The sequence below is a fragment of the Chamaea fasciata genome, unplaced genomic scaffold (genome assembly GCF_029207755.1).
Source record: "Chamaea fasciata isolate MVZ Bird 193981 ecotype frontalis unplaced genomic scaffold, bChaFas1.0.hap1 SCAF_11, whole genome shotgun sequence".
Classification (NCBI taxonomy): domain Eukaryota; kingdom Metazoa; phylum Chordata; class Aves; order Passeriformes; family Sylviidae; genus Chamaea; species Chamaea fasciata.
In genome coordinates, this window is record NW_027094096.1 from 6858518 (window position 1) to 6868632 (window position 10115).

Genomic DNA, 10115 nt, shown 5'->3' on the forward strand with positions numbered 1-10115 from the left:
TGAGGCAGATGACATCATTCCCTGCACTGGATGTCACCAGCTGGAGCTCATCCCATCCTGAGACAAGCCCAAAAATTCAAGCAACACATCACTCTAAGGAAGCTGCCTCAGGTCAGGACAGAGACATGAGCAGCAGAGCTGCTGCTTCCAGAGAATTCCTGCAGCATTTAGCCCCAATCACCTTCCAAAATCCATCTGCACACTGGAGCTCCTCACGTGCAGTGGAGCTCTCCCAAGAATCATGGAATGGCCTGGGTTGGAAGGGACCTTAAAAATCATCCAGTTCCAACCCCTGCCATGGGCAGGGACACTTTCCACTAGCCCAGGTTGCTTCAAGCCCTGTCCAACGTGGCCTTGGACACTTCCAGGGATCCAGGGACAGCCACAGCTTCTCTGGGCAACCTCTGCCAGGGCCTCACCTCCCTCACAGGGAACAATTCCTTCCCAGTATCCCATCTAACCCTACCCTCTGGCAGTGGGAAGCCATTCCCCCTTGGCCTGTCCCTCCATCCCTTGGAAATTGCCTCTCTCCATGTTTCCTGTCAGCTCCTTCAGGCACTGCAAGGCCACAATTTGGTCACCCCAAAGCTTCTCCAGGCTGAACAATCCCAGCTCTCCCAGCCTTTCCTCCCAGCAGAGCTGCTCCATCCCTCTGATCACCCTGGTGCCTCCTCTGGACTCTCCCCAGCAGCTCCACGTCCTCCCTGTGCTGGGGCAGCTCTGCAGGTGGGGTCTCCCCTGAGTGGGGCAGAATCCCAATCCCTTCCCTGCTGCCCACGCTGGGGATCAGCCCAGCACAGGTTTGGACTGGAGGTGGCTCTGGGAGTGACAGCACTGAGCCGTTCCAGGGCTGCAGAGAGCAGCACAGAAATGATCAAAGTGACACTTGCAGGTAAATACTGGGGTCATCCCACCCAGGGCACGGACAGGACCAGCAGCCAGAGGCAGGAGATGAGGGAAGAGATGCTTCTGTCAGCCGCGAAGTTCATGGACTGAGCACTCAAACCCCGCAGCTCCGAGGGCTGCATCCCTGCCTGGAATAATGATAACGCCCAGGAACGACTGCTGCCTTTGGTTCCCGCTATCGCGGAGGAACAGCTCCTGCTATCACAGCGAGGCACAGAGGGAACGGGAGGAGGACAGAAAAAATACAGCCGCAAAAGCACAAAAAGCCGGAATCCGCTCAATTCAGGGCTCGGAGAACCCAACCCAACCAATCACTGCACACAAATGTGATTACCGGGGTCTGTCTGGCACTGCGTGACGCTGAAAGGCTTTTCCTCCCCTCCCCTCTCTCCAAGGATCCGAATTCCTCTCAAGGAGGAGAGGAGGGAGGGCGGGGGAGGCGCAGAGTGTCCCCACATCGCGGCTGCGAGGCGACAAGCCCGCACCCGGCGCTCGCAGCTCTGTGTTTCACCGGCGGGCTGGTTTTGGCAGGAGCTCCGATGTGCGCAGGCAGCGGCGGCAGCTGCCGCAGCATCCCCGGCTGCCGCGGGGAAGGGAAGGAAAGGGAAGGAAAGGCTGCTGCTGCCACCTGCAGCCCGCACCTCCGGACACCGCTGCCTCCCAAAGCCGGGTCAGACGGGCCGGGATAACCAGGTGCCAGCCCGGCCAAAGAGGCGTTTGTCGGGGTTTCCGGGGAGGCAGGATCCTGCTGCTGCCGCAGCTTGTGCCATCTCCGGGTGCAAAGTGCTGCCAAGCGCTTCCCCATCCTGCACGACTCTCCCGGCTGGCAGAAAGTCTGACAAAAATCTGGTTTGGAAAAAGGCGACAAAAATCATTAAAGAGAACAATAGATGTAGAGGTGACGTGTCTGGATATTGGCTTTATTCTGATGCCACCCAAAAATAACTCCCAAAGCGCTTTCCCAGAGAAGCTGCGGCTGCCCCCGGATCCCTGGAAGTGTCCAAGGCCAGGTTGGACAGGGCTTGGAGCACCCTGGGAATAGTGGAAGGTGTCCCTTCCATGGAATGAGATGAGCTTTAAGGTCCTTTCCATCCCAAACCATTCCATGATTCTGTGATCCAACAAATCCTCCACATGCAAATCCAAGAGCTCCAGCAGCAGTGTGCAAGGGTGTGTGGGGTTTTTTTGTTTTGTTTTGTTTTTTTCCCCCAGCAAGGAACATCAGGATAACACGGAGGTTTGTGCAAATGGGGTGATTGGAATGTGAGATGAGCCATTACTACTGGAGCACAGATTGGGGAGCTGGCAGCTCTCCCAAAGCCCGAGGTAACGTCAAGCATCTCCTCCTCTATAAAAAGACAGAACTTAATCTCAAAGGACTCTGGATGTTCACATCCTGGGAAGGCAGGGTGCCAAGAATACAGTTATTTTCTTTACAAAACCTGGCCTAATCCCATTTTACTCCTAAAATCAGCTGTCCCTTCTGAAGGAAGTTGAGCCTGGACATAAAGAAGCAGTTCTGCCCTGAAAAACCCCACCAAACACCATCCCCACCCATACTGAGAGCCTGCAGAGCAGACACACACAGCCATAAACCTCTGACCTCCACACGCCAAAAACAAAATACCAGAAAAACTGAGACAGGAGAGAAAAAGCTGTAAACTGTCCCTTGGATTCTGCAATGACATAAGGAAATCACCCCCATGACCCCAAAACAAGTGGCAAAAAGCAATGGATGTAGTACCAAAGGCTATTTGCTAATTAACAGGAAATTTCACCATCTGTAAAATCCCCCCTGGGTTCAATATATCAATCAATCTCTACTTTCAGAGTGAATGAAACTTCAACCAAATCCTTCTTCCAAAAATATGAACCTGAAAGCTCCTTAAGAGTTAATAAGGGGGATGAGAACCCCAGGCTCTACACACAAAATAAAAGGAGTCCTAAAGCGCTGGATTCATATTTCAGCCTGACTTTAGTGCTAAATGTCGACCAATTTTGACAGAAATCCATCACCCAAATAAAATTTGAAGGTCTGAAGCAGAGAGTTGAAGCATAAAAATATACTGCAAAGGCACATTTAAAGCCCAGGTCTAAAATTAGTTGTTTGACACAGGCAGTTTCAACAGTGCTTCAATCCCCTCTTCCTGTACTGATTTTGTTCTCTAAGCTCACACATGGCTAAAACCATATTTTTTAATAAGTTATAGTTTGAAAGGGAGGATTTTCCTCCGTGTTCTGCCATATTAGAACAGGTGTCACCATTTAACACAAGTTTGCCAGGATAAATGGAAGTTCCCAGGTTTGTTGACCACTTTCTGAGGATTTAATAAAATTACAAGTTGTTCAGCCCAGCTCTGCAAATTTGACAAACGCATTTAACAATTTCAGTAAGTTATTTCTGCATACCAAAGCCGGGTGATATTCATCTCTTCTTTTAAAACAGGATGCCTTATCCTCTCCCTAATACAGAGGAAAGATGTAAAGATCCCCTAATCTTCGAAGGAAGGTGTCTTCAAACCCTCCACACTACTCGTGCATGAAAATAAATCCATAGGAAAAGAAGAGCTCATGCTTGGAATGTTAACATATTGTAGCATCAGTTATGATATTTATCATGCAGGGAATGAGAAGTTAGCAACCATTTATAGCCCAATTCCAGTAAACATTAGTGCCTTTCCCAGCATACACACCCACACCCCCACAATTAATCAGAGGGAAAACTCTTCCCAAATAAATCCGAGCTGCTTCACAGAGGCGGCTTTGTTTTCCCCATCTCCACAGAGTGTTTTACAAGGAGTGACCCACCCCCAGCCCGGATCCTCAGAGAAATCACTGGGAAGACTTTCCCCTGCTCCCTGTGGGGGAACTGCTCATTCTGAGGAGAAACAGCAATTTTGGGGACTGCAGGGGCTGCCTGGCTGGTGGCACAAACACCCCAAGGAGGGGTTTGCAGGCACCTGGAAGAGGTGGCTGAGCAACAGCTGTACCTGCATGGTCCCCTCTGGTCCCCAGGGGCCAGGACAGTTCTCCAGCCACTGCAGAAAGAGATGTCCAAGTGCTGGCCACGACCTGGAACAGGCAGACCCAGCATCAGTGACACAAGTGGGGCACCAAAGCACAAAATCAAAGTTTTCCCTTGAAAGAAAAACCCAAAGCTTCACTGAACGCAAAACAAGACAAGTGACCCTGAACTCTGAGCCCCAGCCCTCAGCAAGGCCACTGCCCACCAGCAGCACCAGTTTGGGGCTGGTTTTAGCCCTGGAGCTGGAGAGGGACCTGCAGAAGTGGGACCTCACCTCAATGAGCATGAGAATATCCACCCAGGAGAACACATGGAGCATCATCCCCACAAATCCCCAGGGACACAGCACAAAGTCCCAGAGCAGGGACCTTCCCCATCACCTGCCCACAACCCCCCACACTATGCCCCTTTGAACCCCAATTCAGGGACTCCCCCTAAACCTCCCACTACAACACTACAACACCACCTCCCCATAAACCCCAATTCAGGGACACCCCTAAAACTCCACTCCAGGGACCACAACATGATCTCACCCCAAATCCCCAGCCCAAAGACCCTTCACACCATCTCCCCTTAAACCCCCAAACCAGGGAAACCCCCAATGCTCCAGGCTAGGGAAACCTCCAGATCTCCAGCCCAGGGCCCTCCCAAACCATCCACACCATCACCCCTCAAACCCCCAATTCAGGGACGCCCTCCCTAACCCCCAGCCCAGGGACCCCAACACCACCTCCCCAAAACCACCCAGCCCAGGGACCCCCAATTCACACAGAGCCCTTGTCAGGAGTCCCTCAGCAAAGAGGCCCCTCCCAGGCTAACAGGGCCATATAAATAATAGGTTCAGTATAAAATTAGGGGATGTGGGTCAGGAGGGAGATGCTTAAGGGAAGCAAGATGCACAAGGCTTTGCTCCAAAGGGAGAACCGGGGGAGGCAGGAAGAGACAGACCACAACCAAAAGGGGGCAGAGGGAGTCAGTGCTGTGCCAGAATCCTTAAGGAATCACAGAATCCTCAAGGCTGGAAAAACCCCCAGTCTCCCCAAGTGCACCCGTCAGGGGCTGAGCAGAGCCATAATCCTGCCCCGTGGGAAGCAGGAGCTGACGCCTTCCTGCTGCTTTCCTTTCACTTCCCAACGCACATTCTCCACAAAAGAGGAATTTCCAGGACAGTTCCCCCCCATTCCCACATCCTCCGTGTTGTTATTGTTTGGGTTCAGAGTTGCCATGAGAACGTGCAGCCAATGTTAATTTAATGGAATTACCGTGTGTGGAAAAGGACCATGGCCAGAGCCCGGCTCCCTGATTCATTCCCTCACAACCAGGCCCCGAGCAGATATTCCATGGAATGCTGGCCAGTCAGGGCTTCCAGGCTTAGCTCACCCAGAACAGCTCTTCCCAAAATGAATAAACCAGGATATTCCTTTCAAAACAGCTTTTCTGATGGGAAAAAAAGACCCCTGAAGGAGTGCCTGAAATGCAGGGCTACCTCATCACTCCCACACTGAATGGATCTTTAGCACTGGGAAGCTCAGGAGTTTGGGGCAGATATAGAGTTTTCCTTTGTTTCTTCCCTCAGTGCCCATGGGACACTTTGTGGTTGTTCCCTCCCCTGCAACCAGAGCAAGGCGCAGGAATCAGACCCCCACAAGCCTTTCACGACTCAGTTTCCACGTCAGCTTTTTTCCTTATTTGCTGCAGAGCTCAAGGTGCTTTTAGCCTGGGAGACTAAAGCAAGATTCCAAGGGAAAAAGATGGATTTTTCCTATCCAAGTTTGGGTGATAAATGTGAGGTCTGTGGTGACAGAGATGTGCACGAGGCCAGGAGAGAGGGCACAGACCTGTGGCTGCCAGTCCTGCCCGTGGTCCCTGTGAGATCCTTTGGAGGGATATCCTGGTTTTCCTCAGGCAGGAAGGTTCGCTGCCACTTCAGAGGCAAAAATTGCCATTTTTCCCACTTCCCAGGGAAGGAAAGCCAATCCAACAAGGCTGAGTCCAGCAGAAAGTGGGGAGGAGGAAGCAAAGACACCAAATGTAGTAGCCCAGGGTCTCTGAGGCTTAAACCACTGCGTGTTAGTTGTAGATAAGGCCCTTCAAAGCCGTTGTTTTATTCCTTCAAAACCACGCTGGCTGCAGTCAGAGCTGTGAATTCACGGAGCAAAGCTCTTTCTCAAGGCCAATATTGCCTGTCCAGATGATCCCATAATTCCACCGAGGTCCAACATTTCATTTGGCCTCCCTGGCAGACCTGACCTTGCAGGAATATTTTCTTGGCATGAACCACAGAGAAACTGTGAAGAGAAAGTATTAAATGCTTTCAAAGGAGACAAGAGCAGGAGGAATTTTTTTTGTTTCTCACTGTCTACTCAGTGATAAAGAGACAAAAAAGCACCAGAATTTCATAAAACCCTGTTTGTTAATGATCAGGAAATGCAAAGCCTGACTATGGAGTTACGCTGCTCTTTTGAAGGAGCTTCTGGTGGCTTCTGCAAAAGAAAACAAAGCCAGCTAATGCCAATAATAGGCTAAATAATTAAAAGAAAAGTTTTCTCTCTTGAGAGTAGAAGCCAACAAAAGGATTAACAAAGGAAGAGAGATAAAGTGAGGAAAAACTTGTGTTTTCAGTAAAATGATGAGTTTATTACAAGTATATTAAAAAAATGAGAGGCCAGTGATTGGCCCTGGATTTTGGTCCTAAATTGGGATGTCTCAGTCAACCACACCAAAAATCTACCCTCACTCCAAATAATCTGTGCAGTGCTCACCAGACCAGGGAAAAACCCACCTCAAGGAGCTTCAGGGGGCTTGGAGAACCAAGTAAATGGAACGAACAAAACAGAATTCCTGTTGGCTTACTGAGATTCTTAAGGTGCTGCATATCTGGGCAAATTTTAGTTCAACTAAATTTAGTTCAACTGCAGGTTAGAACCACTCACTGTGCCCTGCAGGATGGTTTGGGTTGGACAACAGGAAGAATTTCTTCCTGGAAAGGTTGGGCAGGCACTGGAAGGGGCTGCCCAGGAAGGCTTGGGATCCCCATCCCTGGAGGTGTCCAAGGAAGGCCTGGATGTGGCACTCAGAGCTCTGGGCTGGGTCACAAGTTGGGGACTGGTTACAGGTTGGACTCGATGGTTTTGGAGGGCTTTTCTAATCAAAATAATTCTATAATTCCATGATTCTTTTTTTGGGAGGGAGGCTTTTTAGAATATCTACAAGGTGGCTCTGGCTGGGGGAATGATCCCACTCCTCTTTGTGTGGATCAAAGTCAGTTTTTTGGTTTTCCTCCATACTCCAAGAGCTTCCAGCTTTGAGAAAGGCACAGTTGACCTCCTGGTGCCTCCCCAGCCACCCACATCCCATCTGGAAATTGTGGCTGTGGACTGTTGCAGCAGCCCTCTTGTTAGAGGGTAGAAATAAGCCAAGGCACAAACTTCTTGTTTATCAAAACATGAAAAGGGTCCTGGTTTATTCCTCTTTGCAGCTCAGCCATCCTGACTCCAACTATTCACTGCCTCTGGCTGCAGTAGCTCCTACTGCAGGTTTCCCTTGCAGCCTCTGACTGCTAGACTGTAACTGCAGGTATCAGTTTGCAGACTCTGACTGCAGGCTTTTACCCAGCTAGACTGTGGCTGCAGGTTCCAACAATAGGCTCTAATTGCATACCCAGACTGACCTCACAGCAGTGATCCTCTCTCACCAGGATCCATCTTCCCCATCATCCTCTCATTCCATCATCCTCTCATTCCCTCTTCCTCAAGACTCCTCTTCCTCAAGACTCCTCTTCCTCAAGACTCCTCTTCCTCAAGACTCCTCTTCCTCAAGACTCCTCCTTCATGATTCCCCTTTCCCAGCTAACCCACTCCATTTTATCACACTTATCTTTAATGGTTACAGCTGTGACTCATCAGGGGTGAGGCTGTATTGGGTAATTAACACAGCGGTTAGTTATCAGGGGCAAGGTCACCTGTATTCCCTTCTCCTACAGTGGACTGCAATCCCAGCTGTGCCAACCAGGAGCAGCCCCTCCTGGTTGATTTCCAGAGCCAGTTTACATCCCCTGCCCATGGGTAGGAAGTGCGGTTAAAAAATCTCCAAACTTGGAATTATTCTATCCCTGCACGTACAGATTTCCAACCTGAGGTCACCCAAAGCAGGAATTCAAAGGCAAATCCTCATTTCTCTTCAGCAAGAAAAATATCCCGACAATATTTTGCTTTGACCTTCTTGAAGTATTTTAATAAGACTGAAACAATCCATATTAACGGAGATTGAAATGTTTCATTTCCACACTGCTGCCCCAATTGCTGCATGATACAAGAGGAATAGAGCACAGCAATTTTACAAATGGTTTCAATAATGTCCCACTAAAGTCTGCCAAAAATCAATTTCTGAACAGAGAGTTCTTTTCCCAGGGAAAATCTCCCATGGGGCTGTAATGCCAGGGTGTGTGGAGAGGGTGAGCTCAGAGGACACCCTGCAAATCACAGGGCTCCAGGAGCTCTCTGTGCTTGAAAGTTGTGGCAGAGGGAATGAGACCTTGAGTCATGCTTTTGCAACTCCTTATGCTGCTACAGGAGTAGCAACAACATCATTAACAACAGGCTTTTGTCCCTCTTAATTCACACCACGAATCGGTGTCCTTGCAGGACAGGATTCCCCTGCACTGCCCACCTTTGGATATTGCAGGGATACAAGGTGTGCAGTCCCCTTTATGGAGCCAGGAAGAGTAAAAGATATTTTGGGCACCCAAATCTGCTTGGAAATCCTCCAGTTATTCCCCTCCTGGGAATCGGACAGGAGCCTCAGGTCAGGATCTTTTTCACTTAAATTCTACACTTCATGGAGCTGCTGGAGAGAGTCCGGAGGAGGCACCAGGATGATCAGAGGGACGGAGCAGCTCTGCTGGGAGGAAAGGCTGGGAGAGCTGGGATTGTTCAGCCTGGAGAAGAGAAGCTCCAGGGTGACCTAATCATGACTTTCCAGGAACTGAAGGAGCTAACAAGAAACAGGGAGAGAGAATATTTTTAAGGGATGGAGTGACAGCACAAGGGGAATGGCTTCCCACTGCCAAAGGACAGGTTTAGATGGGGATAATGGGAAGGAAATTCTTCCCTGTGAGGGTGGTGAGGCCCTGGCACAGGTTGCTCAGAGAAGCTGTGGCTGCCTCTGGATCCCTGAAGTGTCCAAGGCCAGGTTGGACATTGGGCTTTGGAGCAACCTGGGATAGTGGAAGGGCGTCTCTGCAAACCTGAGCACCCCCTCAGCTCACGAGGAGCCAGAAGCGTTTCAGATCGCTGCCTGCCAGGTGTATCCTTTCCTCCTTTAAATCTTTCTCTCCGACTTCCCCTCTCCTCCTTCTCTGCAAAAATCTTCCTGCCACCTCCTGGAAGAAGTTGCAATTGCTGCACTGCCTCTGCAGAAGGGGAATAAATGCTCCGGGTGTGCTGGAAAGCTCTCCAGGTTTGGGAGGAGGTGGGAGCTCTGCGTGGATTTCCAGCCTCTCTGTCTTTTCTCTCTCCCGTTCTTTTCTCTCTCCAGGAGTGTCTGCCTTGCGGTTTTTTGACATTATCAGTGCTAAATGCCGGTGCTTCCCCCACTCATTGCTTTCTTTTCAAGGAGAAGACAATGAGGGAATTCAGCCAAAGCACAGGAAATTAGGGAGAGCGATTAAGATCCACACCTTTGTGGTGTGGCTTTGTGTCCCTGTCCAGCCAACAAGACAAATTTGGGTGTCATTATTTGTGTTACAAAGGGAATGCCAAACAATCTGAGAGAAGTCCCCATCAGGGGTTATCCAAACACAGTAAATTACCTCTGTCCCTAAAAAGGCAGAAGTAAGAATAAAATTAAATGGTCGATTTACTCAGGTGACGGGAAATTTTGAAGCCAAAAAGTAACAAACTGGTTTTGGCAATCAGATAAATATTGGAATGCATTTAGACAAAACTCTCCGGCACAGGATGGGAATTTGGGATGTCCTGTGCAGGGCCAGGATGATCCTTGTGGGTCCTTTCCAGTTCAGGATATTCCACATAATTCGTATTCTGTGATGCAATTTCAGCAGGTTAATACCTGTCATTTAGGATAACTGCATTTAACATCGGCGTTGTTTCAGCTGGATTTTCACCTGGGATAATCCCCTCAGCCTTGGGGGCTCACTTTATCCATGAGCATCCTTTTAACTCAC

The 10115-nt window shown here is 49.7% G+C and overlaps 1 long non-coding RNA gene across 2 annotated transcripts; it reads right to left on the minus strand.

The window, feature by feature from the left end:
- Positions 1–655: 655 nt before the first annotated feature.
- Positions 656–7765, minus strand: LOC136295534 (uncharacterized). Of its 2 annotated transcripts, XR_010722688.1 has the most exons (4): positions 7602–7765; positions 5194–6219; positions 3897–3978; positions 656–1752 (listed from the first exon to the last, which is right to left on the minus strand). It is a non-coding gene; the product is annotated as an uncharacterized lncRNA (long non-coding RNA). The 2 variants fall into 2 exon arrangements; XR_010722687.1 differs by lacking the exon at positions 656–1752 and having other exon boundaries at positions 3210–3978.
- Between the last annotated feature and the right edge of the window lie 2350 nt (positions 7766–10115).